Here is a 27894-nt window from a genome sequence, read left to right on the forward strand (position 1 = left end):
GAGAGAGAGAGAGAGAGAGAGGAGTTGAGTTGATTTTGAGTTTAACGTCCTTTTCAGCAGCGACACTATATAAAATGGGACCAACTGATTAACGTGGAATCCGAAGTACATGAGCTCCCGATGAGAATCGAACCCAGGTTTTCCATGCCAAAGGCGCGTATGCTAACCACTTAGCAACAAAGGATCTTGCAGAGGAAGAGAGAGAGAGAGAGAGGGAAACAGTGTAAAATTTTACTTCCCAACTTGAAATATTAGAAAATTTTCCGGTTCCCGAAAGCTAATTGGAAAATTATAATTTGTTGCTGACTACCTTTCCTGTACAGAAATTCAATTTTTTAGCTCTATGTCCAGTTAAATATAGTGGAAAATTTTCCACCTAACCTCACTATACATAATATTCAAAATTGTTCGGCCTATAAAAAGTTTTTTCCTCTTGTTTCTACATCGTGATGAAAATTTTCCGATCTATGAAAATTCCTTTCACTTGTTTCTACAGAGCAATAATACTTCCCGATTCACAAAAAAAGTTTTTTTAACTTTTTTTTTGAAAATGATGAAAACCATCCGACTCATACAAAGTTATTCAATTTTTCCATATAAGACAAAATATTTCGATTCATGAAAAATTTTTTAACTTGTTCCTACATAATACTGAAAATTGTCTGAGCTATGAAAATGTTCAGATTCTTTAAACGATCTTTCACTTTTTAACATTCATATACATGAATTTAATCAATTTCATGATTGCTGATGAATTGTTACTTGATTACTGATATCTTTTACAACGGAAAATTGTCCGGAAAAATATAGCGGAAAATTTTCAGGAATGGAAAATTTTCCGCGGATTGTTTTCCACCTCACATCACTACACACATGTAAATGCTGACTACCTCAACACCCAGGAGTTCTCATTTTTAACATGAAGCGCTCATAGCAATATTGTAATAAGACTTCTAAGAACTTCTTTTTACATGAGTCTGTTCTTTCTCTGTCTATATAATTATTTTCCAAATCGTTACAGAACAGATTTGCATGTTCGTCCGGAGGCTCTTACGAGGAAGTTGTACCTCTCCCAGGACCAAGTGGTGTCAATACGTTATTGTAAGTAATGCAAATATTATAAAAATATAGTGATGGTGATACAACTCCGGCATAGCCAATCCCAAGCCCCTGTGTTAAAAAGTTGTTCTGGCCATCCGAAAGTTAAATTCACTAACAGAGTAGAGTGGATTTTTTTGGTGAATAACTAAGGTCTCCAATGAAAGCACCTGATAGAAAATAATATGGTCGCTGTAGCAAATAATAGAGGATCTACAGATTGTGATCAGAAAAAATGCAAACACCTGAACGAAATTGCAACTTACCAGATTAATATGGTGTCGGGCCACCTTTCGCCTTCAGAACAGCCTTGATGCGACGTGGGATGGAGCCATAGAGGTCGTGAATGGTAGCAAGTGGAATTTTTCATCATTTCTCGTGCAGGGCATCGGCCAGTTCTGTGAGAGAGGGTGGAGGTGGAAATCGTCGCCGGATTCTTGTTTCCAAGACGGACCACAGATTTTCAATTATGTTGAGATCTGGGGATTGGGCGGGCCAGGGGAGGTGTTGAACTTCATCCCGATGTTCCTAAAACGTTGCAACAACGCCAGCTGTGTGAATGGGTGCATTATCATCCTGGAAGATGGCGTCATTGTCCGGGAACAACATCCGGACCATAGGATGCAAGTGGTCTCCTAAAATCACGACATATTCCTTGGCAGTGTTACGTCCGCTAAGTGTGACCACAGGACCCAATGAAAACCATGATATAGCGGCGCACAGCATCACCGAGCAGTCGCCATGTTTCACAGTTGGGCAGAGACACTGCAGATCATAAGCTTCTTTGGGCGTTCTCCACACATAAACACGGCCCGTAGTTGGGAATAGGGTGAAGGATGACTCATCCGACCATATCACACGTTTCCAGTCCTCAACGATTCAAGTTGCATGGGAATGGCACCATTCGGGGCGTGCAAAAGCGTTATGGTCCCTGATGAGCGGTTTGGCCCGTGCAACACGACCCCGTAAGTTCATGTCATGTAATTCGCGGCGGACTGTAATTGTCGAAACAGGGTAGGGGATGTGTTGATTGAGTTCCTCCGTCACTTGCTCCGCAGTGGCACGACGGTTCTGCGTGATAATGCGCTTTAATACCCGGCGTGACCTGTCACTCATGATTTTCTTCCGCCTACTGTTCCGCTTCCCCGATGTGGTTTTTTCGTGTGTTATGTAGGCCGTCATCACCTTCAACACTGTCCCACGCGACACACCTAACACAGTAGCCACTACCGTTACACTCACTCCACATAACCGCGTACCAACAATTTGCCCTCTTTGAAAATCTGAGAGGTCTCCCATTTTACACTACCTTCGTCTACTGCAGCCACTGGACACTGCTATTCCACTGCGCCTGACGTAGTATGGAGACCGACCTAACACACCACCACCAACGGTCCGGCGCTGCGGGCGCCACGACACCGCTGCCAACCCATCTGACGTGTTGCCAGCTACAGGTGTTTCCATTTTTCTAATCACCATCTGTATCTTCGGAGGTTATCTCACGTAACAAGTATAGGTAAGAAAGTGATACATTAAAGTACTAAGCTGGTTCTAGTTACATTTAAAGAAAGATAATTAGTTACCTGTTTCGTTGATATTAAAAGTTACCGGAATCTTTGTAATGAAAAGGTGTTGACATTCAGTATGTATTCCGATAATTACATACACCTATATATGTATTAGTATTCATTTACTCTATCACGAAAGTTAACAAGACATATTAAGCGATCTGATAACATGACGGAATCGCATATCACGGCACTATGCCACCTGGTACTTTATAGTTGCTAATAGAGGTTTGCAGTTACAATTGGTGCCGAGTGATCAAGCAATAGTACACAATAGGAAGCATTTCAATTATTATATGCAAAACTGGAAATTGTTCAGTTAACAACAGGTGAATTAAAACCAAACAAATCATTTATATGTCTAATCTCTTTATAATGTAATAATGGTTTTATTAATTTTAAAGTGGTTTTTATTTATTTTACACATATTTTTGAATATTAAAGGCATCTGAGGCCTTAAGCCTATCACCTATGAGATATAATATTTTGCGCTGAGCCCGTTATCAAATGAAGGGGGAAGGAAGCGCCTTGGAATCTGTATATTCGGTATCGACGTGGCGTGGCGTGGTGTGAATGAGCAATACCCAGAAAAAAGCTCAGTCTAGGTAGCTGGTCTCAAAAAGCTCTTACAAATTTTGGATCGAATATTCGTACAATTTCAAAGTCGCCACAGGGCTGCCACAAGACATATGTGTTTTCAAATATAAATAATTCATATTTCCGTATTCTTCAGTTACATAATTCACTTCACTTACCCGCCGCTGACAGAATGCTATTGATCATTTTAGATCATAATCAACATATACTTACAAAAGCACATTTTTATAAGATGGGTACTTTAGGGATAGTGAACGATAAGTTAAAATAAGCTTTTGTTGAACAACCGTTTTTGCACATAGTCTTGAAACAATGAAAGGAAATTTTACAGGAACTGTGAAAGATACAAGTAGTATTAAGGGTCTACATAACACATAAATCAAAAAAGGAGACTTCAGAGAAAATACTGGTGTTTGTGTGAAGCAAAATGTATGGATGGCAGTGGCTCAATAGATTGTCTCCCATGATGACGTAAAAATGAACAGTACTCAGATACGATTATGTGCCAATTATAATTCAACAATTAATAAAGTTTTAGAAATAGTAGTTTACTCTAAACCTAGCTGGGGGCATTTTAAGTCAACTACACAGATTCACAATATTTCAGTCTTGCACTTGCCTATTGCGTACCGACAGATGTAGGTTGATAAAAAGTCAAAAATATTCACAGTAAAACTCCACAGAGTCTATAAGAAAATGATGGTTTACTTTTTGGATTAACATGCAACCCCATATTTTTTAAAGAAATGTCGAAAGTGTTCGAGAGATATATCAAAGGTGGATGGATTTTTGGATGATATATTAGTTGTATTCAGGAACAAAACTGATTGCATGGAAAGAATTAGACACGTTCGACAATAAATACAAGAATGTAATGATGAGGTGAGCAGGTATAAATATCACATGTCAAGAAGCATGTTGAGCTATTTTTAAATGCTTTGCACCAAACGATGTCACCAAATTAAAAGCTTGTCTGGGAATGTTGAATTTTTCAGAAGAGTATACCACACATTTCAATAGATTTACTCCACCTCAATAAATTATTAAGTAAGAGATAAAGGAAGAAGTGGTGTTATAAACACAACAAACAGTTCTTATTGTAAAATGAAGCGAAGTACCGAGCGAAGGATCTCAAGTAGTAGAGTAGTGCGTTGGATTAGCACCGGGAGGTCGTGGGCTCGATTCCGGTTGCCGACCATCCTGACAAGGGTTTTGCTTAGTCCTAGCAGCCAAATGCGCCCTTGTACCTACTAAACAGACCGTTGCCGATACCTACTCAATTCTTTTCTGTTGTAATTGTTGTTGTAGATAGCCAGTATAAAATGGTCTCTGAGCTGTATCTGGTGATTGTTAAATAAATAATAAAAATAAAATAAAATGAATGGTACAATTCGTGCGCTCTTATTGCCGATGTGTTCCTTTCAGAGGGTAAATTGTAAACGAAGGCGTAGGCCTCAGCCAAATTAATGGAGGTGGGAGAAACAATATTCTTAATTTGAAACAGAAAGGCTAGATATCATATTATTTTGTACTTAGTAAATTCCATAAATATGTTTTATGCCTAACCTTCGAAAATCATATTGATTCATTACCAGTCAAACTGATTTTCCGATAAAAAAACGAAATACCAACATTATCATAACATTGTCTACTCAGATGTACTTTGACGTTAATGGACTCCATAAAATAGACAAAGCATGTTGAGGTACCGGGTTGCGTATTCATCTTACCAGTACTTCACCTCATTGCAGATTAGAAAGTATGCAACAACTATGTAAGTCTGATTATGATAGATCCATTATTACACCAGTGATCACCAGAGAGTTATCTAAAGATACATTGTAACAATTTATCATATAGACATTGTAGGGTCGGCCAGCTCTAATTCTTTACCTGCTAGGAAATAAATAAATTAACAGATTCCTATAAGCGAGCTATGAATTTTACTCAAACCTTGATGCCTATTCAGAAATTCGAAATTAATCATACTCAAACCATTAATAACAAATATCTTAATTTTACGGTTCGAAGTTCTTTTGTATAATTGTACAGGAGAACTTAACGAATCCCGCCTTTCAGGATCCATTTCATTTAACGACAACGCTTCTAAATATTGCAGTAGCCAGAAAAGAAAGAAAAAGGGAAAGGAAAGTTGTTCAAAAATGTACTAATCAATATTGACTTATTTGTTGAACAGATTAAAACACCGAAATACAAGGACGCATATGAGCTAGCTATTATATATGCATCAAATATCTATAACATATTGAATATTAAGGCTAATATAATTAATGATTACTTATGGTGTACACAGTGTATATAGGTACGAATAATAATTATTGCAGTGTAGAAATGAACGAACTGTGGCAATATAAGTTATAGAGTTAATAAATACTCCTAGAGATAGATTTATTTAGTGGATGCACCTTTCGATAATAAAGATAATTAAAGAAGAAAACGATAAATACTATTTTTAGGTATGCTTTGACTTATTTTTTTTAAAAAAATTAGAACATTATATTACAATCTTCATATATAAAAACTGCACTGTAGCTAATATAAATGTTGGTACTTGTCTGTTAGTAATGCAAACTGACGTGTTGTTATACAACAAAATATATCACCAACCCTACATTGGCTGTATTCAGCTACATTACGTGCACGCAATAAGAGAATATTTCACAGCATTCTTCTCTTCACCGGGCAATGTATCCCACTATTATACTTTACATAACTTAATTTTTAAAACATTAAATGATTCAACCTAGAAAGGGTGTTCAAATTGATTAATTTCCTCTAGGTCAAATTTGTTGTTGACTGTCAAAATTCGTAGCAGAGTTGACTAATTAAATAATTGATTTGTATAGATAAACAAGAAAATGAAATAAAATAATTGGTGTGAATAAATATACAAGAAAATCACATAAAATACATTAATTTCTTTTCTAAATTTCCAGAAGTTCCAGAGCAAACTCACGGAATGAAGCAGCATCAACTAGTAGACAGAACGGGAATAGCAGAAAATTTAAGTGTGGAACCTGCGGAAAAGAGTTGTCAAATCGTAGTAATCTGAAGCGACATGAAGAGACACACAAGAATCGCAGAGTAGAGGTGAGGAAAATATATCGTTGTTCGAAATGTTTGAAAGTCTTCGCCTCTAAGCAGAATAAAATGCGTCACGAACGAGACACATGTAACATACCAGTAAAGTCTTACATCAAGATAGTTCTTAAGAATCACGAAAATGGGTGCAGAGGACCCTATAATAATAATAAACGATTTAAATATTTTACTTGCATAATACTCGTATTAAAAATAATTTTCAAATTTATAATTGTTCACACTATCATAAATTATACAAATTATCTTATATCTGAATTCAATGTACGCTCCTGTCTAAATTGATAAGTTAATAATAAACACTGTAGAAAAGAAATATGCATAGTTTACTAATTCAAGATAAGTTACAAATTTGTAACTGTTTATTCAGTTTAGACACCTTTAAAACACAGCAAAATTAAGAGCCCGACATTTTGTCGGTAGTTGAATTTATTGTTACTTTTGAGTCTCTTTGGTAATTATTCACTTCTTTAGGACTGAGCAATAGATAAAGGATGTTCCAACTTATTCATCTTTAATAATCCCTTTAAATTAATAATCAAATAACCAAGTAATGTAGCAAGTGATTAATAGGACCTAATCAATCCAACTATTAATGACAATGTTTTCGCAGTATCTCAACAGTTCAAGTAAATAATTCGAAAAGTTATCTTCTGAATGTTTATCTAATGTGATTTTACCTTGATTATGTTACAGAACTAACAAGAAAAATATCAAGTGATCACTACATTTAGGCCTTTAAGTACTGTATTCATTAGAGGTAATTGCGTTTTATCTGGTGATGTATGAAATGTGATATATGAAAAGGCGGTAGAAATTACTCTTACACTCTTTTAATTTTGTCAACACGTGTAGAAATAGACACTTCTATGTTTGTCTCCCCTAACTACTAGTTTATTTTCTTATCTTCGTATGAGGAAGTTGTGGCGAAGTGTCACATGTTTTTGAGCTTCGTGTCAGTAACATCGTGTCTCTTTCGCTGCCCCTTTGTGTAGTAACAAAACACAAGTCATGAAATAAGTTTGTGTAATGTGTTAACATCGTAGTGTGATAATTCAGTTTCTCCTTAATGTTTTAAATCTAAATATTTTGTTACTTCGAAGTTATTTTTGTGTTCGTTGTACGACAAAAATTCAGAATGAGTTGCTTACGTGAGAATACCTTACGTATCAATTTTGGTCAAGTAAGTCACACGCCTATTTCAACTTTTATGCATGAATGAATACGAAACACACTAAAATTAACCTTTAATCAAATACACAATATAGAAATAGATGTCATAAGGAAACAACTGTATATTAATTTAGTTAAGAAGGTGTTGTGTGTAAGAATTCTTTTTTCAACTAATGGTGAAGTCAAATACACCGATAGTGACAGGGGACATTTACTTCTTATTGGTCTGTCTGACAACAGTATTACAGTCGTTAAAGTGACTTTGTGCTCCATGGAACTTAGTAATCTCCGGTCAATACGTGTTTTTAACCTCATTATGGTAAAATGCAGTCAATCCTAGACGAACAGTATTATGCGGAACATGTATATGTCACCCGTACTGGAGGTAAGTTAATTAAAATGAAGATTATACAAAATATTCCATCATTTATTACCGTGTGTGGTTTGGGCCTATTTTTTAGTTACTCAGGTGAAATCCAAAGTTGCGCGTTGTGCAGTTCAGAGGAGCTTGTTGTTCAAGAGTGCACCTGCAAAAAGGTCCGCAATTCAAAGTTCATTTGCAAGTTCGAAGTTCTTATCGGCCACCGCTTCGTGTACCTCATAATCTTCCACATGAGAAAGACTTTGCATACTGATAACTACACGGAGGTTTCTCTGCTTACTTTTGCTAACCCTGGTATTTCTTCAAGTCATGACCTTCCAGCAATTGAAAAAACTTATGATACCGTCATTCGCCCCGACCCACCTATCGAAGGAGTTCATCCTTCGGAACGGGAAGTTCTTGCCCTTCTGGAAACTACTGCAGTACCTCCATCTAATCCTGGTCCAAAGGCCCAGTAAATTCTCCAGAAAGGACAACTAGCTCAGTTAGGTGACCAAAAGTCAGTTAAGGATTTAAAAGTTGATCCTAGTGCTCCTGTGGATCACGGTAATCATTCTGACGTGTGCTTGGTAACCAGTCTGACGTGTACTTGGTAACAGATTCAAACATCACTCTTGACAGGAATGTGCAATCACTTCACAGTGACTCCACCAGTGAATCTGATCTGAGTGCCCCTGTATATGAAAAATGTAAACTTTCCAAATGAAAGACTGTTACTGGAGTTTCAAAAACTTCTACAGGAGGCCGTACTTCAGGATATTACACTAATTTCAGGTGCACGAACCCAAGCCACCTTGAAAAGGTTGAAAGCTTGTACCTCCATTGGGGACAACTTATAATTATCTTCCTTGTATTATTATTGTCTTATTTTCATACATTTATGCAGTGAGTACCATTTCCCTTAAATCTATTTTCGTTATCTTTATGCATAGTTTTAGTTTTGCCACCATTAACCTAAACTGACTTACCTCTCCTCTTGAAAAAGAAGCATTAAAAGATTTTATTTATAAAGCAGTTATTGATGTGTTCCCTCAAGAAGTGGCCCTTCCAGAGGAAGGTTATCTCTGAAATTATACATGTTATTCTCGTTTTACTGAGAATGGGCAAGGTACAGCTATCATCTATCGTAATGGTCTAGAGTTTAAGGCAGTTAATGATCACCCAAATGAACGTATCTCCGTTCGGATGTTTCAACACATCAAATTATATAATCTTTATATCCTGTCTGGTTGTCACAAAAAGCGAGAGAGGCATGGTTTCTTGAACACTGATCTTGCATAGGGTTTATTTAATGGTATCAACCCTTGTATATTAGCTGAAGATTATAACTCAGTTTTACAGCCTATTGACCAGACTCCAAACTTTAATTTTTTCCTGAGCACAAGCAAATAATAGTCACATATAATCTAGTTGATGTGTGGCGTCACTTTCCACCCACTGACCCTGGTGATTCATTTCATATGTGCCAATCCTCTAGACGTTTGGACTGTCTTTACATAAGTCGCTCACATAATTTGCTTACACAAATACGAGACGTTGCGCTCGAACCTGTCTGTTTTAGCGATCACTATGTTCTTATTGTGAGAATAATCCTACCAGTGTCAATATTTTTGAGAAGTAATCCCCTTTAGTATTTTAATCCTTCTATACTTATGACACAGAGTATGAGCATTTAATATGAAAGGAATGGCGGATCTTATTTCCGTTACTATCACACTATCAGGGCAAACTTATGTATTTTTGAGACAAACGAACTAATCGGTGATTTCAATCAATAAGTAAGTAATTTAGACATACAATAAGTAATTCAGACATGTATTAAAACGAACCAGACATACAATACTCAATACAACTATTACTCGAGCCTACTTAAAGAAAACATGCAAGAACAATTGCGAAGCAGTCTAGTCAGGCCTCAAATACATAAAATGAAACTAATTGTCATTACAACGAATTCGTGGTATTTTGGTCCGAAACAAATTTGTCCCGGAACGAAGCTACCATTATACAAATTCAAAAAGAACAACTCAGATGCAAAAATTATTTGATTTCTTGGATTAAGGGCGAGGATGCCCAAAGTTATGAAGGTTTGCAGGTAATTCTCTGACTTGTTCAGTATTATAAAAACCTGTATTCAACATCTCAGGTAACGAATGTGGATGAATCTGTTTTAGACCTCCAATCCTAAATGTAAATGCTCAAGAGTATCTAAACAATCCCTTTACAATCAATGAAGGTGAGATCTCCATTAGATTAGGAAAACGTGGCAAATCAACTGGAATAGACTCTCTTCCATTAGAATTATCTCTTAGTTCCATTGATAATGACCCGTCTTCCATTACGGATCTCTTCAATGGATATCGAAAATGTTTTACATTAGCAGAATCTCTCTCTACGAATGTTACTGTCTTAATCCCTAGAAAGCCTAACCCTAAGTCCATTACAAATATGTACAGACTTAAAAATCTTAAGCTGATGTGTAGCTCGTCGTTTGCACAATTATGTAGGGAGTTAATTAGTCCCTGTCAATACGGTCATGGACGCCATACTTTAATTTATGGAACTTCAGCTAACGTAAGAGATTTTATAGCCTATCATGAGACTGTGCGGTTAAACTACACTCATTTACATCACAATTTACCGCGCTTCTTATTTCAATACTTCTATGTGAGCAGTATTTACACCCTCGACGATATTCAGAGTCTTTTAGCCACGTATCAAAGTATTTCAAGCGCAAGATTAAATACTCGAAAAACAAAGTTGCTCTGTAGTCATCCCAAATACCAGGATCTATACAGTGCATAATCCACTGTGGTTAATTCAGTCAAAATCCTGAGTATTGAATGGTTCAATAACATCAAACAATCCATTACTTTCAATTATGATATAGTAGCACACAACACACGAGTCTTTCTAATAGGACATAAACCTCCCAATATGAACTCGATCAGTAGAAATATCTTTCTCAACAAAAGCTTTTAGCCTTCTGTGGTTTGTTTGTTCTATTTTTTCTCTCCTCCTACAAACATACAAATTCCTCACTAGCCAAGCTTTGTTTGTAGGGCATTATAAACTGCTTCGCGTGGCAAGTGAGCAACTCGTGCTACCCCCTGCACAACGTGGAATGAACTTTCAAGATATTGCGATTCACGCTAAAGCATTAGTATTGAAATGAACCATTGACGTGTTTACGAGCGATGAGAACAGTGTATCTAGCTATTTTATCTCCGCTTGTTTAGCTTGTTTTCGACCTTGAAACAGCTGTTAGTATTTTTCCTTGGGGATTTAAATTTCGACACTTGTGTGAACCAGTTCTTGATATAGCCTATGGGTTGATTACCCGAAGCAATTTAGACCTTATGTTTGTTAGATGAATTTATCACCGTTACATACAGACACAACACTTCGTCACACCTCATATTCAATTGAAAGTACAACACCTTCACTGGCCCTATATTTGACGAAACATTGAGAGGCATACTACTAAATATTTTTTAAAAGCTAACAATTTTTCTTTCGCCAGTTTTTCGTAGGTGAAAAGAGATAATGAAATGTAAATTACCTAATAATAGATAATATTATTCTACACCCGGAAATATGAATCTGAAGAATTTTCAGTGTTGCTATTCATAGAAATTACAGTGTGACTAGAAAAATGAACTCAGCAGCAATTTGTGACTTACCATGCTGCCTATGTTTCTTGTTTAATTACTTTTTAAATAATATTTGTATTTGAATTCTACTGTTTGTTAATATTTATTTATTCAGTACTCTTTATTATAAAATAAATACAAATATTATTTAAGATGTAATTAACAAGGAACATAGGCAGCAGAATTAGTCATCAATTATAGTTGAGTTCATTTTTCTAGCTGCTGCCATAAGCTAGATTTATGTGTAAATCAAATTCTTGTCACAGTGTAGTTTCTATGGATGGCCACACTGGAAATTCTTCCGATTCGTATTTTCCGGTGTAGAATAATAGTATCTATTATTGAGGTAACTTACATTTCATTATTTCTTTTCATTTACGTAAAACTGGCACAGAAAAAGTGTTTTGAAAAATATTTAATAGTCTGCCCCCTTAACGCTCCTTTGTTAATTATTCAACAGAGATCCTGTTATAGTAAACAACAAATATGAAACGCTAGACCGACTCCTATAACTAGATATAGTGGCTTACTATATATGTGCTCACTGCAATAACAGAGATACTCTTGAGCACCGATTACAATTTTGTGCAGAGATTCCAAATATCTGACAACCTTTTAGCCTACCTACCTACAAGTAAGATTTGTTGTTCGTCTAAACACTATTATGACTACTAATGTTCTTATATATTTTCAGATTTTAATTATCTTCCCTAAGCAAAAAATAAGGGTATAATTTGGCTCGCTGCATACACCCTTCTATATGTGCTTACCACACATCGACCTTATCATGTCGATATGTATTCGTTTTACTTCCGATACCATTTGCAGAAAATTGATGCGCAGTATAAACAATAAGACTTCACAAATTATGTGGTTGTCTTAGCTTAATAAACTAGTGTCTACTTTTTTTAGTTTATGATAGTAATATATACTTTCACCAATTAGATTTGTATAACAGCCCAATGTACATGTAAATGACCTGTTCATAATTCATATATATATGTTTGTGTGTTATGTATGCAGGTTTGTGTATGTTGTAATTACACACGCCAGAATATTGAACTTGATCGAGAAAGTGTAATGTAGTAGTGAAGCTAACTTGGTACTTATTGTGCTATTTAGTTGCCAATTAAATTGAAACATAAGAATGAAAACTTGCATTAAATAAAATACATCGATTGCAAAATTTAATACATATGCATACTACTTAAACCGTCTTGGTATCGGACTTCTGCTTATGTCGTTGTTTAAGTTCGTTGTGGTTTACAATTCTAAAATAGTATAGATTAAGAGAAAAAGATGAGTTAACAGGAAGGTAAGAGAGGAGGAAGAAGGTGAAGATAATACAGTGTAAAAGAATTTCAGTAACTTCATACAGGGGATATGTTACTTCAGGAAAAGTAGGAAACAGTTCCGAAGTTATAGTAAGGGAAGCATATCACATGGTGTATGTGAAGATGGAAAGGGAGGGGAGAAAGAGGAAGTGAGAGAGAAGAAACATGCACAGAAGAAATATTGAAGTATAGAAGAGAAAATCCAAAAATACTGAGGGCACTTCTTGTTCTGTTAAATTCCCAGGAATCGAGCTTGAACGGTTTAATGCAGACACAAGTCAACTCATATGGCCCTGATCTGGATCCAGGTAAGTTCACAAGTGGTAGTTACCCAAACCCAGCCAAGGGGTGAGAATGTTAGTCTGATCAAATTAGTTACAATTCCTGATTAAAAGTCAATTTTGTTACTTTATTGTATGCTACTCGACAATTGAAACCCTGTTTAAGTTAGTGGAGAAGAAAAAGTCAAATGTTTAGCTTATGCTCCGTGAATGGAGTTCTCGAAGTATCTAGTTTCCATAACTACCGTTGCAAATTTAGTTCTGCCGTTTATGCCCACTTCGTAGAGCCGTTTTTGAATTAACTAAGAACAGTGGCATTCATTACCTAGGTCATGGAGATAACGTAACCACATTTTTAAGCTACACTCATGTGCAACATTATTGTCGCATGTCTATAAATATGTTGTTGTAGGAAAATAATTTAATAACGAATTCGCCCGGTATTTCTTACAATGTTAGTATGTATGTAACCGGCAAAGACATTTATGTGACAAATTACATGTCAAAACAACAGTAAATAAGAGTGTCGTTATAAAGTGTCGTTGCACTCTTTGCTTTAAAAGTACGACAATTTCTAGATCATTCTTTACACTTGTTCAAAGGAAACTATTATCTTTATCGATGAAGATATCAAATCTGTTCTCGTAGTCTATAAACCTACGTGGTAATCAAATTGGGAGTTTAACGTTAAGTCCAATTTCATATTATCGCGAAATTAATCATATAAGTCAACATCTATTCTTAACTATTTGACGACACATAACAAAGTCAAGATTAATTATATAAATATTTCAGGCACGAAGAATCCTAAAGTCCCTATTCTGAGGAATACTTTAGGATGGAATCGTAGTAAACTGTAATCATGGGGTTTCTTACTACCAATCACTATTAATGAACGATCACTATACTTTTATTTTCGTAGGAATAACACTATCAGGATCTTTGGAGGTTTATGGTTCACAAAGGGACAAGGGATGGATGTGTTAACAAATTGGTTTCACAATGTTGGATGGATACACTAGGGGTTAAACTACATCTCGATAACCTGCTGAACTAAGACCCCAACATGCAGTTAGTGACGATTACACCACAGAGGTGTTAAGTACACATATGGGTATCATGACAACACAAAAGAGAAAAGTTACATTCAGGACAATGACGGTATACTCAAACAGTTTATACTTATGTCTATCGACGACCCGAAATTATGGCAACCAAATTATGGCATTAATCGCCCAAAAAGTAAGCGGGGTAATAATGAAACCCTTCATTCACATTGGAATGGCATACTTCAAATTCGTAATATACCTTCCCACAAAGAAGTACATTTATCATATATTTACATATCAATTCACATATACTTAATCATTTTATACAACTCATAGTTAATCATCCCGTACATTCATATTTTAGGCTGCCTAACTACACTACATGCACAAAAATGGACTTGACAAATAACCAAACAAGATGAGTGACCACACTGAAATATATTCCTAATTTAGATTATATTTCATTACCGAAGTTTCAGTCTGTAAAAACAACAAACATGTATATGCCTAAGGTAGTTATAAACCGTGTAAGCATGATTATCAAGGAATACTATAATAAAAATATTGTTAAAACAACTTAATTACAGATTAGAGGGCCCACTAGTTACAGTCAGTGATATATTCATCTCTGTGTGATACTGAAAAGCTGAATGCAATAACGAAGGTTATAGGTGGGACCCGAAGATTAAATACCGACACAACACGGTTAAAAAGTCTGAAAGCAATATCAAAATCGTTCTATAGTAAAGAAAAGATCATAATAATAATAATACGTCATTAACTAAACAATCGTTCACGGCTACGACTGGTCAAAGCTGACAACGGTAAACAATTAGTCCCTCGGGATATAACGAAAGTCTATAAGCGCATGGATTATAGCTCGCAACGCTTTGTGAAAGAAAATCAGATCTTTAGATGCAAATCAATTACATAACATGATTATATTAGTGATCAAGTGAAATGGGGACAGGTTGCTAAAATAAAACAAGACTAAAAAAAATTAGGAAATAAGGTAGGAGGAAAAACTTACAAGAGAACCTTCCCAAAATGATAGTTGCAGTGAAAGATGTTACCTATGCCAATTGAAAGAGCTGTAACAGAAATGAGCAATCCCAGAAAATTACCTGCCCATAGCAATAGGTTCAAGAAATATAAGGGGTGGAAGTTTGGGAAACAGCAAGGTTGGACAGGGGAAAAAAATGCAAATTCCGCAAAAAACGGGAACACGGCAAAATACATTGCTGAGAAGTGATGTATAGAAAGAGAGTTGCCACAATGGAGAACAAATGAAGGCCACCATTGTAGTTAACAGTGTTGCCAACTGCAATGAAAAGTACATGTTTTGCAAAGATAACTGAGTGCAATATTCAGCGTCAACCTGTCATGTAGAACATAAGATATGACGTGTATAATCAGTGGTACAATTTAATAAAAGAAAATAGAAAAACAGAAATACGAAAAATACGGAAAAGACGGATTTGACCATAATATGCCACATTTCATCACTAACTGTGCATATTAGAATGAACAAAACAAGAAAGTACCAACTATGCAGGAAACCGACGTACCTAGAGTCGAAAAGAAAAACGAGTTCCAAAGTTGGCAGCACTGGCCATGAAAATCCAGACAAGTCTAATATAGTAAGGCCACTCGCTTCACAAAAAGAAAATTCCGGCAACAGGCATCACTCGGAATGGATCAATACTGGAGTTATAGAGGCAATATCAAATCGGAGAACATGAAATTGTTCGGTTGAGCCAACAACCGATAATAGAAGTACTGAACATTATGTCATGGTTGGGTCGTATGTGGGAATATACAGAGTGTCCCACCAAACTTTGTGTCCTGAAAGATTTGCGAAACGAACAAAAATGTGACGGATCTAGTTGTGCAGGAATGTACCAATGTCAGGGGGGTGATAGAAGTCTGTGAGAAGCAAGTGCCCCCAGGATCCCCATCATAACGGTCCAGGAGCCAACTTCAAACTTTCAAATGGCAACAGGGACCGAGTGGTACCTCTTTCGATAGATCATGGAATGTGCAACAACACCTATAGAAAACATTTGCTATATGAAGCACGGGCTTCAAGATGGCCGCCAAAAATGCACGGTGTTCTTAACACCAAGCAGATATTTTTCGCAGCCATTTTGAAATTCCACATAGTAAATATTTCTGATATGCGTTGTTTCATATTCCAAAATTTATCGAAAGAAATATGATTCGACCGCTGGTGCCATTTGAAAGTTTGAGGTTGGCCCCTAGGACTATGATGGGGAACTTGGGGGCATTTGCGTCTCACAGAAGTTTGTCGCCCCTTGACATTGGTACATTCCTTCATGTTTTTTTTTTGTCTGTGTGTGTTCGGAATAACGTGTGATGCGATGTATTTTGTCACGGTTTATTTCACGTTTTCTTCACTTATAAGCCTCAAAGAAAACATTGCGGCATGCATTCTCCCGAGTACGAGAGACTGTGCTGCTGACGATCCTTAACACTTCTGGCATCGCGCCAAAACATCTCATGTTCACTGCTATCAAAGTTTATCATTTGCCTACTTTGAACCAATGTAGTCAGAGCATTAAGTCATAAAGTCAGAGTATATCTCAAAATTCGGTTGGTGGCATGTCTGTGAATTTCACCCTGCATGGAATACTCTACACACCCGTTGAACATTAATGAAATATGCATTTTGGGATTGCGCATGCGTGACTTCCTTTATACTGATAAGGACCACCATCCACAGTTTCTCGAATTCGAAATAATGCCTCTTGAAATTTGCATTTTCGCGATTTTGAACAGCCCTAGCTCTGAAACTATGCACTTTTCCCCACAGTTCTATATGAATTTTTTATCTTATTTTGAAATGAAAGAAAAGATCTAATAATCATTCGTCGAAAAATTCTCCTTTCAGAGTTATGAACCGCAAAAAATTCGAAAAATCGCGTTTCGAAATGCCCTCCCTCAGAAACAATAGGAAGTATCTCAAGCGGTTTAAGGAATTACACAGGAACTAGTATGCGATCTATCTAAATATCAATGTTTTCCCATCCTCCGTTATCGGTTATACGAACGCGCCATTAGTGCTTAAAGGAGTATCCCTGTACGTTGAATTCCCTTTTACAGTTCATTTCGCCGATAACGGACCATGGTAGAACATAGATATTTAGATAGAGCGCTTACTAGATCCTATGTAATTCCTTAAACCGCTTGGGATAGGTCCTATAATTTCTGAGGCAAGGCGTTTGGAAACTTGGTTTTTCGAATTTTCGCCGGTTCATAACTCTGTTCGACCTATGTTGTACAAATTCGTTGTACAAAAGCAGAAGGGCGATTCCTGAGAGTAAAACAAACAGAAAAGCTCTAATAAACATAGGGTGAAAACCGCGTCGTTTACCTGTTATTGGTTGCCGAAAGCGTGGGAAAACGAACTTTAGACTTAAATATTTCACTAACTATTAAGCGTAGACGTGATGCGGCATGATATCGTCAAATGATCCTAATCTGCTCTATCGAAATGTGGAGCTTTCAGATTCTGCAGTGGCGGCACAATGGATTCCCCAAAGGCCGTCAGGGATTCCCAGACATTTTATGACGTAAATTGATTGGACAAGAGCATGTAAAAGACGCCTCATTGAATATAAATAATACTACGTGGCAGATCCGTATTCATACACGCAGATTAAAAAATGGCGGATGAGGTAATATTCACTGTGCGTGGTTGCATATTCCCTCAAGAAGTACTAGTAAAAGCGTTGTACAATAATTCACTGGAAACGTCACGTGGCTGCAATGTGAAAAATCGTACAACACAAGCTGATAGGTAACAGAAGATAAAGAAATTCCGATTGCTGATCCGCTCATATTAATGATATCGCAAAGCTTTTGAAAACGCTTTCAATTTTACTATTACTAGGAATTGAACAAGAACCATTATTAAAAAGAAATAAAACATTCACAACAACAACAATAATAATAATAATAATAATAATAATAATAATAATAATAATAATAATAATAATAATAATATCAATAATAATAATAATACACATAACAGTTTGAGCACATCTGTTTTGATCAGTATATCACATAAATGCGACTACAATACGTTCTTTCTTTTTCAATTAATGATCTAAACTGACTGACGTGAAACAAAACATTCATTCCACGTGCGATATTTGTTGTAACAGAGGCTGATGTTTCTTGTCCCAAATCGTATAACGGGACTGCATACCGAAGAGAATTGTAGGGAACAAAGTGCAGAGAAGAGTCTTTCTTAAAATTAAAAGAGGATATTTGTCAGAACTGTCACTACAAAACATATTCAAAGTTTCGACCCTTCACTTCAATGCAAAGGTTACAGCAGCGGTGAAGGGACCGGGGGACGCGCTGATACACTCCTGGCGTTTCCCTAATGCTCCAGGCAGCACCAAAAATTCAAGAAAGGAATTCCTACTCTGATTGTACAGGCGTCGTATAGACTAGTTGTTTCATATGGCTCCAGAAAAATAAATCAAAGGGGTTAATATCTGATGAGCGAGTTGGCTAAGACACTGGTTCCGATCTACGCCGATCCATTGGTTCGGAAAGAATGCGTTGAAAAAATTTCGCATCTCCGCAGCGAAATGTGCTTTAGCACCGTCGTGATAAAAAAAGCATGTTTCGACGAACAGCCAGTATCACAAACCCTAACACATTAGGCAGAACCTCTTTCGAAAATATGCGATACTCCCACTTGGTCAAACCTTGTGGTAGTAGATACGGTCCGATAAGATAATTATGAACGATTCCTGCCCGAACATTCACAGAACACCGTTTCTGATGGGCAAGAGTTGACGTTCCGTGTGGGTTTGTCTCAGAGTTCGTTTTCTCACGCTTTCGGCAGCCCATAACATGTAAATGACGCAGTTTTCGCCCTACGTTTATTAGAACTTGTTTTGGTTGTTTTACTTTTAGAAATCACCCCTCTGCTTTTGTACAACGAATTTAGTGCCACACTATATATATATATATATATATATATATATATATATATATATATATATATATATATATATATATATATAGATAGATAGATAGATATACAAAAAAAAATTAAGTGCCATAACAGGTACCAAAAGATAAACAATATGTTTCTGAACACCTCCGTACAGACAAAACAAAAATATGTATTAACTACATCCGCATCTTATCAACAGATACAGCAAGTACCCTTGATTTATTATGTAATCGGTATGTATTCTGTCTATTCTAGCTGAGTTCAAAAGGACTTGATAAACAAGATATTGAAAAGGGAGATCATAAAACTGGGCTCGGAGGTTCATTAATTTCAATTTAACTTTAAAATTATTGCTTTGACTTTTTATAAATTGCTTTGACATTCAATGTATTTTCATACAAATAAGATCGCTACTAGATTTGCATTAATATTTCTCAACATAATTCCAAGATAAAACTACTCTGTACTGTACTTTGACAAAACATAAACAGAGTATTTCACTAATCGACAATTGACAATGACGTAAAGAAACTGAATTCTTTCAGCTTAACAGACGAACAGGTACTAGATATTACTGTCCAACTGTGCAACGTATTACTGTGCAACGTACCTTGTCATACAGACTAGACATAGAGATATCGTTAGGTAGGAAGTAAGTCTGGGATAAAAGAATGTCCCCAAATTCACTACACTTTAACGTTCAATTGAGTGATAGTACTTAGATTAATATTAAACATACAGTATAAATGGGAAATCTCTAAGTAACACTAACATAAAAGGAAAATATTTGAATAGTTATAATAGTATATATTTATGGTTACTGATTAAAATCAACTCTAATGATATGCTAATGAGAAAGAAATGGCTGCATTGGATAATATATCTTTATATATACCAAAACTGATTGAACTCATTACAACTTGAATCCATACAATAGACACTTGTATTGATAAACTACTTTTGTTATTAACTTTTCTTGGTCCTTTCATTTCAAAAACTCCACTTAAATTCATTACTCGTCAAGGTCTTTTCAATTGTGTTCTTACTACTAGTGGTGCTTTCTCAGTCATGGCTGTATCCCACTCGCAGTTGGACATTGCTGTGAACACCCATGGAGTGATGAAAATTTTCCGGATAATTTGGAAACGGAAAATTTCAGAAAATATTCCGGATAATTTTGCGATTCATAAGAACATACTCCACTTATTTCTACATCTTTGTTTAGCCGTGATGTGAGGTGGAAAATTTTCGTCTATATTTTTCCGGAAAATTTTCCGTTCTTAACAAATATCAGTGATAAAGTAACAATTCCTTAGTATTCATAAAGTTGATTGAATTCATGTATAGAAACGTTAAAAAGTGAAAGATCGTTTAAACAATCAGAAAATTTTCATAGCTCAGACAATTTTCAGTATTATGTAAAAACAAGTGAAACAATTTTTCATGAATCGAAAAATTGTCTGTCCTGTACAGTGATGAAAATTTTCCGGAAAATTTTGAAACGGAAAATTTTCCGATTCATAAAAACATACTCCACTTATTCCTACATCGTTGTTTAGCCGTGATGTAAGGTGGAAACTTTTTCTCTATATCTTTTCCGGAAAATTTTCCGTTTTTAACAAATATCAGTGATCAAGTAACACTTCGCCAGTATTCATAAAATTGATTGAATTCATGCATAGAAATGTTAAAAAGTGAAAGATCGTTTAAAGAATCTGAAAATGTTCATGGCTCAGACAATTTTCTTTACTATGTAGAAACAATTTAAACAATTTTTCATGAATCGAATGAATAGAAGAAGTATGTTTTTATGAATCGGAAAACATTCATGACTTGTAATAAATTGAAATTTTATATAATAGAATGGGATATTTGTACTATACGAACTAGATGTATGTTCTCTGCACTTTGCACACACACACAGATAGAGAGAGAGAGAGAGAGAGAGTAGTTGAGTTGATTTTGAGTTTAACGTCCTTTTCAGCAGCGACACTATATAAAATGGAACCAACTGATTAACGTGGAATCCGAAGTACATGAGCTCCCGATGTGAATCGAAGCCAGATTATCCATGCCGAAGGCGCGTATGCTAACCGCTTAGCAACGAAGGAGCTTGCAGAGGAAGAGAGAGAGAGAGAGAGAGAAACAGTGTAAAATTTTACTTCCCAACTTGAAATATTAGAAAATTTTCCGGTTCCCGAAAGCTAATTGGAAAATTATAATTTGTTGCTGACTACCTTTCCTGTACAGAAATTCAATTTTTTAGCTCTATGTGCAGTTAAATATAGTGGAAAATTTTCCACCTAACATCACTGTACATAATATTCAAAATTGTTCGGCCTATAAATAGTTTTCTCCACTTGTTTCTACATCGTGATGAAAATTTTCCGATCTATGAAAATTCCTTTCACTTGTTTCTACAGAGCAATAAAACTTCCCGATTCACAAAAAAATGTTGTTTTATCTTTTTTTTTTAAATGATGAGAACCATCCGACTCATACAAAGTTATTCAATTTTTCCATATAAGACAAAATATTTCGATTCATGAAAATTTTTTTAACTTGTTCCTACATAATACTGAAAATTGTCTGAGCTATGAAAATTTTCAGATTCTTTAAACGATCTTTCACTTTTTAACATTCCTATACATGGATTCAATCAATTTCATGATTGCTGATGAATTGTTACTTGATTACTGATATCTTTTACAACGGAAAATTGTCCGGAAAAATATAGCGGAAAATTTTCAGGAATGGAAAATTTTCCGCGATGATTTTCCACCTCACACCCATGTAAATGCTAACTACCTAACACCCAGGAGTTCCCATTTTTAACATGAAGCGCTCATAGCAATACTGTAATAAGACTTCTAAGAACTTCTTTTTACATGAGTCTGTTCTTTCTCTGTCTATATAATTATTTTCCAAATCGTTACAGAACAGATTTGCATGTTCGTCCGGAAGCTCTGATGACGAAGTTGTACCTCTCCCAGGACCAAGTGGTGTCAATACGTTATTGTAAGTAATGCAAATATTATACAAATATACTGATGATGATACAACTCCGGCATAACCAATCCCAAGCCCCTGTGTTAAAAAGTTGTTCTGGCCATCCGAAAGTTAAATTCACTAACAGAATAGAGTGGATTTTTTTGGTGAATAACTAAGGTCTCCAATGAAAGCACCTGATAGAAAATAATATGGTCGCTGTAGCAAATAATAGGGGATCTACAGATTGTGATCAGAAAAATGCAAACACCTGAACGAAATTGCAACTTACCAGATTAATATGGTGTCGGGCCACCTTTCGCCTTCAGAACAGCCTTGATGCGACGTGGGATGGAGCCATAGAGGTCATGAATGGTAGCAAGAGGAATTTTACACCATTTCTCGTGCAGGGCATCGGCCAGTTCTGTGAGAGAGGATGGAGGTGGAAATCGTCGCCGGATTCTTGTTTCCAAGACGGACCACAGATTTTCAATTATGTTGAGACCTGGAGATTGGGCGGGCCAAGGGAGGTGTTGAACTTCATCCCGATGTTCCTAAAACCACGCTGCAACAACGACAGCTGTGTGAATGGGTGCATTATCATCCTGGAAGATGGCGTCATTGTCCGGGAACAACATCCGGACTATAGGATGCAAGTGGTCTCCTAAAATCACGACATAATCCTTGGCAGTGTTACGTCCGCTAAGTGTGACCACAGGACCCAATGAAAACCATGATATGGCGGCCCACAGCATCACCGAGCAGTCGCCATGTTTCACAGTTGGGCGGAGACACTGCAGATCATAAGCTTCTTTGGGCGTTCTCCACACATAAACACGGTCCGTGGTTGGGAATAGGGTGAAGGATGACTCATCCGACCATATCACACGTTTCCAGTCCTCAACGATTCAAGTTGCATGGGAATGGCACCATTCGGGGCGTGCAAAAGCGTTATGGTCCCTGATGAGCGGTTTGGCCCGTGCAACACGACCCCGTAAGTTCATGTCATGTAATTCGCGGCGGACTGTGATTGTCGAAACAGGGTAGGGAATGTGTTGATTGAGTTCCTCCGTCACTTGCTCCGCAGTGGCACGACGGTTCTGCGTGATAATGTGCTTTAATACCCGGCGTGACCTGTCACTCATGATTTTCTTCCGCCCACTGTTCCGCTTCCCCGATGTGGTTTTTTCGTGTGTTATGTAGGCCGTCATCACCTTCAACACTGTCCCACGCAACACACTTAACACAGTAGCCACTACCGTTACACTCACTCCACATAACCGCGTACCAACAATTTGCCCTCTTTGAAAATCTGAGAGGTCTTCCATTTTACACTACCTTCGTCTACTGCAGCCGCTGGACACTGCTATTCCACTGCGCCTGAGGTAGTATGGAGACCGACCTAACACACCACCACCAGCGGTCCGGCGCTGCGGGCGCCACGACACCACTGCCAACTCATCTGACGTGTTGCCAGCTACAGGTGTTTCCATTTTTCTAATCACCATCTGTGTCTTCGGAGGTTATCTCACGTAACAAGTATAGGTAAGAAAGTGATACATTAAAGTACTAAGCTGGTTCTAGTTACATTTAAAGAAAGATAATTAGTTACCTGTTTCGTTGTTATTAAAAGTTACCGGAATCTTTGTAATGAAAAGGTGTTGACATTCAGTATGTATTCCGATAATTACATACACCTATATATGTATTAGTATTCATTTACTCTATCACGAAAGTTAACAAGACATATTAAGCGATCTGATAACATGACGGAATCGCATATCACGGCACTATGCCACCTGGTACTTTATAGTTGCTAATAGAGGTTTGCAGTTACAATTGGTGCCGAGTGATCAAGCAATAGTACACAATAGGAAGCATTTCAATTATTATATGCAAAACTGGAAATTGTTCAGTTAACAACAGGTGAATTAAAACCAAACAAATCATTTATATGTCTAATCTCTTTATAATGTAATAATGGTTTTATTAATTTTAAAGTGGTTTTTATTTATTTTACACATATTTTTGAATATTAAAGGCATCTGAGGCCTTAAGCCTATCACCTATGAGATATAATATTTTGCGCTGAGCCCGTTATCAAATGAAGGGGGAAGGAAGCGCCTTGGAATCTGTATATTCGGTATCAACGTGGCGTGGCGTGGTGTGAATGAGCAATACCCAGAAAAAAGCTCAGTCTAGGTAGCTGGTCTCAAAAAGCTCTTACAAATTTTGGATCGAATATTCGTACAATTTCAAAGTCGCCACAGGGCTGCCACAAGACATATGTGTTTTCAAATATAAATAATTCATATTTCCGTATTCTTCAGTTACATAATTCACTTCACTTACCCGCCGCTGACAGAATGCTATTGATCATTTTAGATCATAATCAACATATACTTACAAAAGCACATTTTTATAAGATGGGTACTTTAGGGATAGTGAACGATAAGTTAAAATAAGCTTTTGTTGAACAACCGTTTTTGCACATAGTCTTGAAACAATGAAAGGAAATTTTACAGGAACTGTGAAAGATACAAGTAGTATTAAGGGTCTACATAACACATAAATCAAAAAAGGAGACTTCAGAGAAAATACTGGTGTTTGTGTGAAGCAAAATGTATGGATGGCAGTGGCTCAATAGATTGTCTCCCATGATGACGTAAAAATGAACAGTACTCAGATACGATTATGTGCCAATTATAATTCAACAATTAATAAAGTTTTAGAAATAGTAGTTTACTCTAAACCTAGCTGGGGGCATTTTAAGTCAACTACACAGATTCACAATATTTCAGTCTTGCACTTGCCTATTGCGTACCGACAGATGTAGGTTGATAAAAAGTCAAAAATATTCACAGTAAAACTCCACAGAGTCTATAAGAAAATGATGGTTTACTTTTTGGATTAACATGCAACCCCATATTTTTTAAAGAAATGTCGAAAGTGTTCGAGAGATATATCAAAGGTGGATGGATTTTTGGATGATATATTAGTTGTATTCAGGAACAAAACTGATTGCATGGAAAGAATTAGACACGTTCGACAATAAATACAAGAATGTAATGATGAGGTGAGCAGGTATAAATATCACATGTCAAGAAGCATGTTGAGCTATTTTTAAATGCTTTGCACCAAACGATGTCACCAAATTAAAAGCTTGTCTGGGAATGTTGAATTTTTCAGAAGAGTATACCACACATTTCAATAGATTTACTCCACCTCAATAAATTATTAAGTAAGAGATAAAGGAAGAAGTGGTGTTATAAACACAACAAACAGTTCTTATTGTAAAATGAAGCGAAGTACCGAGCGAAGGATCTCAAGTAGTAGAGTAGTGCGTTGGATTAGCACCGGGAGGTCGTGGGCTCGATTCCGGTTGCCGACCATCCTGACAAGGGTTTTGCTTAGTCCTAGCAGCCAAATGCGCCCTTGTACCTACTAAACAGACCGTTGCCGATACCTACTCAATTCTTTTCTGTTGTAATTGTTGTTGTAGATAGCCAGTATAAAATGGTCTCTGAGCTGTATCTGGTGATTGTTAAATAAATAATAAAAATAAAATAAAATGAATGGTACAATTCGTGCGCTCTTATTGCCGATGTGTTCCTTTCAGAGGGTAAATTGTAAACGAAGGCGTAGGCCTCAGCCAAATTAATGGAGGTGGGAGAAACAATATTCTTAATTTGAAACAGAAAGGCTAGATATCATATTATTTTGTACTTAGTAAATTCCATAAATATGTTTTATGCCTAACCTTCGAAAATCATATTGATTCATTACCAGTCAAACTGATTTTCCGATAAAAAAACGAAATACCAACATTATCATAACATTGTCTACTCAGATGTACTTTGACGTTAATGGACTCCATAAAATAGACAAAGCATGTTGAGGTACCGGGTTGCGTATTCATCTTACCAGTACTTCACCTCATTGCAGATTAGAAAGTATGCAACAACTATGTAAGTCTGATTATGATAGATCCATTATTACACCAGTGATCACCAGAGAGTTATCTAAAGATACATTGTAACAATTTATCATATAGACATTGTAGGGTCGGCCAGCTCTAATTCTTTACCTGCTAGGAAATAAATAAATTAACAGATTCCTATAAGCGAGCTATGAATTTTACTCAAACCTTGATGCCTATTCAGAAATTCGAAATTAATCATACTCAAACCATTAATAACAAATATCTTAATTTTACGGTTCGAAGTTCTTTTGTATAATTGTACAGGAGAACTTAACGAATCCCGCCTTTCAGGATCCATTTCATTTAACGACAACGCTTCTAAATATTGCAGTAGCCAGAAAAGAAAGAAAAAGGGAAAGGAAAGTTGTTCAAAAATGTACTAATCAATATTGACTTATTTGTTGAACAGATTAAAACACCGAAATACAAGGACGCATATGAGCTAGCTATTATATATGCATCAAATATCTATAACATATTGAATATTAAGGCTAATATAATTAATGATTACTTATGGTGTACACAGTGTATATAGGTACGAATAATAATTATTGCAGTGTAGAAATGAACGAACTGTGGCAATATATGTTATAAAGTTAATAAATACTCCTAGAGATAGATTTATTTAGTGGATGCACCTTTCGATAATAAAGATAATTAAAGAAGAAAACGATAAATACTATTTTTAGGTATGCTTTGACTTATTTTTTTTAAAAAAATTAGAACATTATATTACAATCTTCATATATAAAAACTGCACTGTAGCTAATATAAATGTTGGTACTTGTCTGTTAGTAATGCAAACTGACGTGTTGTTATACAACAAAATATATCACCAACCCTACATTGGCTGTATTCAGCTACATTACGTGCACGCAATAAGAGAATATTTCACAGCATTCTTCTCTTCACCGGGCAATGTATCCCACTATTATACTTTACATAACTTAATTTTTAAAACATTAAATGATTCAACCTAGAAAGGGTGTTCAAATTGATTAATTTCCTCTAGGTCAAATTTGTTGTTGACTGTCAAAATTCGTAGCAGAGTTGACTAATTAAATAATTGATTTGTATAGATAAACAAGAAAATGAAATAAAATAATTGGTGTGAATAAATATACAAGAAAATCACATAAAATACATTAATTTCTTTTCTAAATTTCCAGAAGTTCCAGAGCAAACTCACGGAATGAAGCAGCATCAACTAGTAGACAGAACGGGAATAGCAGAAAATTTAAGTGTGGAACCTGCGGAAAAGAGTTGTCAAATCGTAGTAATCTGAAGCGACATGAAGAGACACACAAGAATCGCAGAGTAGAGGTGAGGAAAATATATCGTTGTTCGAAATGTTTGAAAGTCTTCGCCTCTAAGCAGAATAAAATGCGTCACGAACGAGACACATGTAACATACCAGTAAAGTCTTACATCAAGATAGTTCTTAAGAATCACGAAAATGGGTGCAGAGGACCCTATAATAATAATAAACGATTTAAATATTTTACTTGCATAATACTCGTATTAAAAATAATTTTCAAATTTATAATTGTTCACACTATCATAAATTATACAAATTATCTTATATCTGAATTCAATGTACGCTCCTGTCTAAATTGATAAGTTAATAATAAACACTGTAGAAAAGAAATATGCATAGTTTACTAATTCAAGAT

General features: G+C 36.0%; 1 long non-coding RNA gene across 1 annotated transcript; it reads left to right on the forward strand.

Moving 5' to 3' along the window:
- Positions 1–937: 937 nt before the first annotated feature.
- LOC145693976 (uncharacterized) lies at positions 938–27768 on the forward strand. The gene is made up of 4 exons (XR_014132865.1): positions 938–1101; positions 6221–6374; positions 22190–22269; positions 27391–27768. It is a non-coding gene; the product is annotated as an uncharacterized LOC145693976 (long non-coding RNA).
- The last annotated feature ends 126 nt before the right edge of the window (positions 27769–27894 follow it).

This window comes from Thermobia domestica, chromosome 9 (genome assembly GCF_964235325.1).
Source record: "Thermobia domestica chromosome 9, izTheDome1.hap1.1, whole genome shotgun sequence".
Classification (NCBI taxonomy): domain Eukaryota; kingdom Metazoa; phylum Arthropoda; class Insecta; order Zygentoma; family Lepismatidae; genus Thermobia; species Thermobia domestica.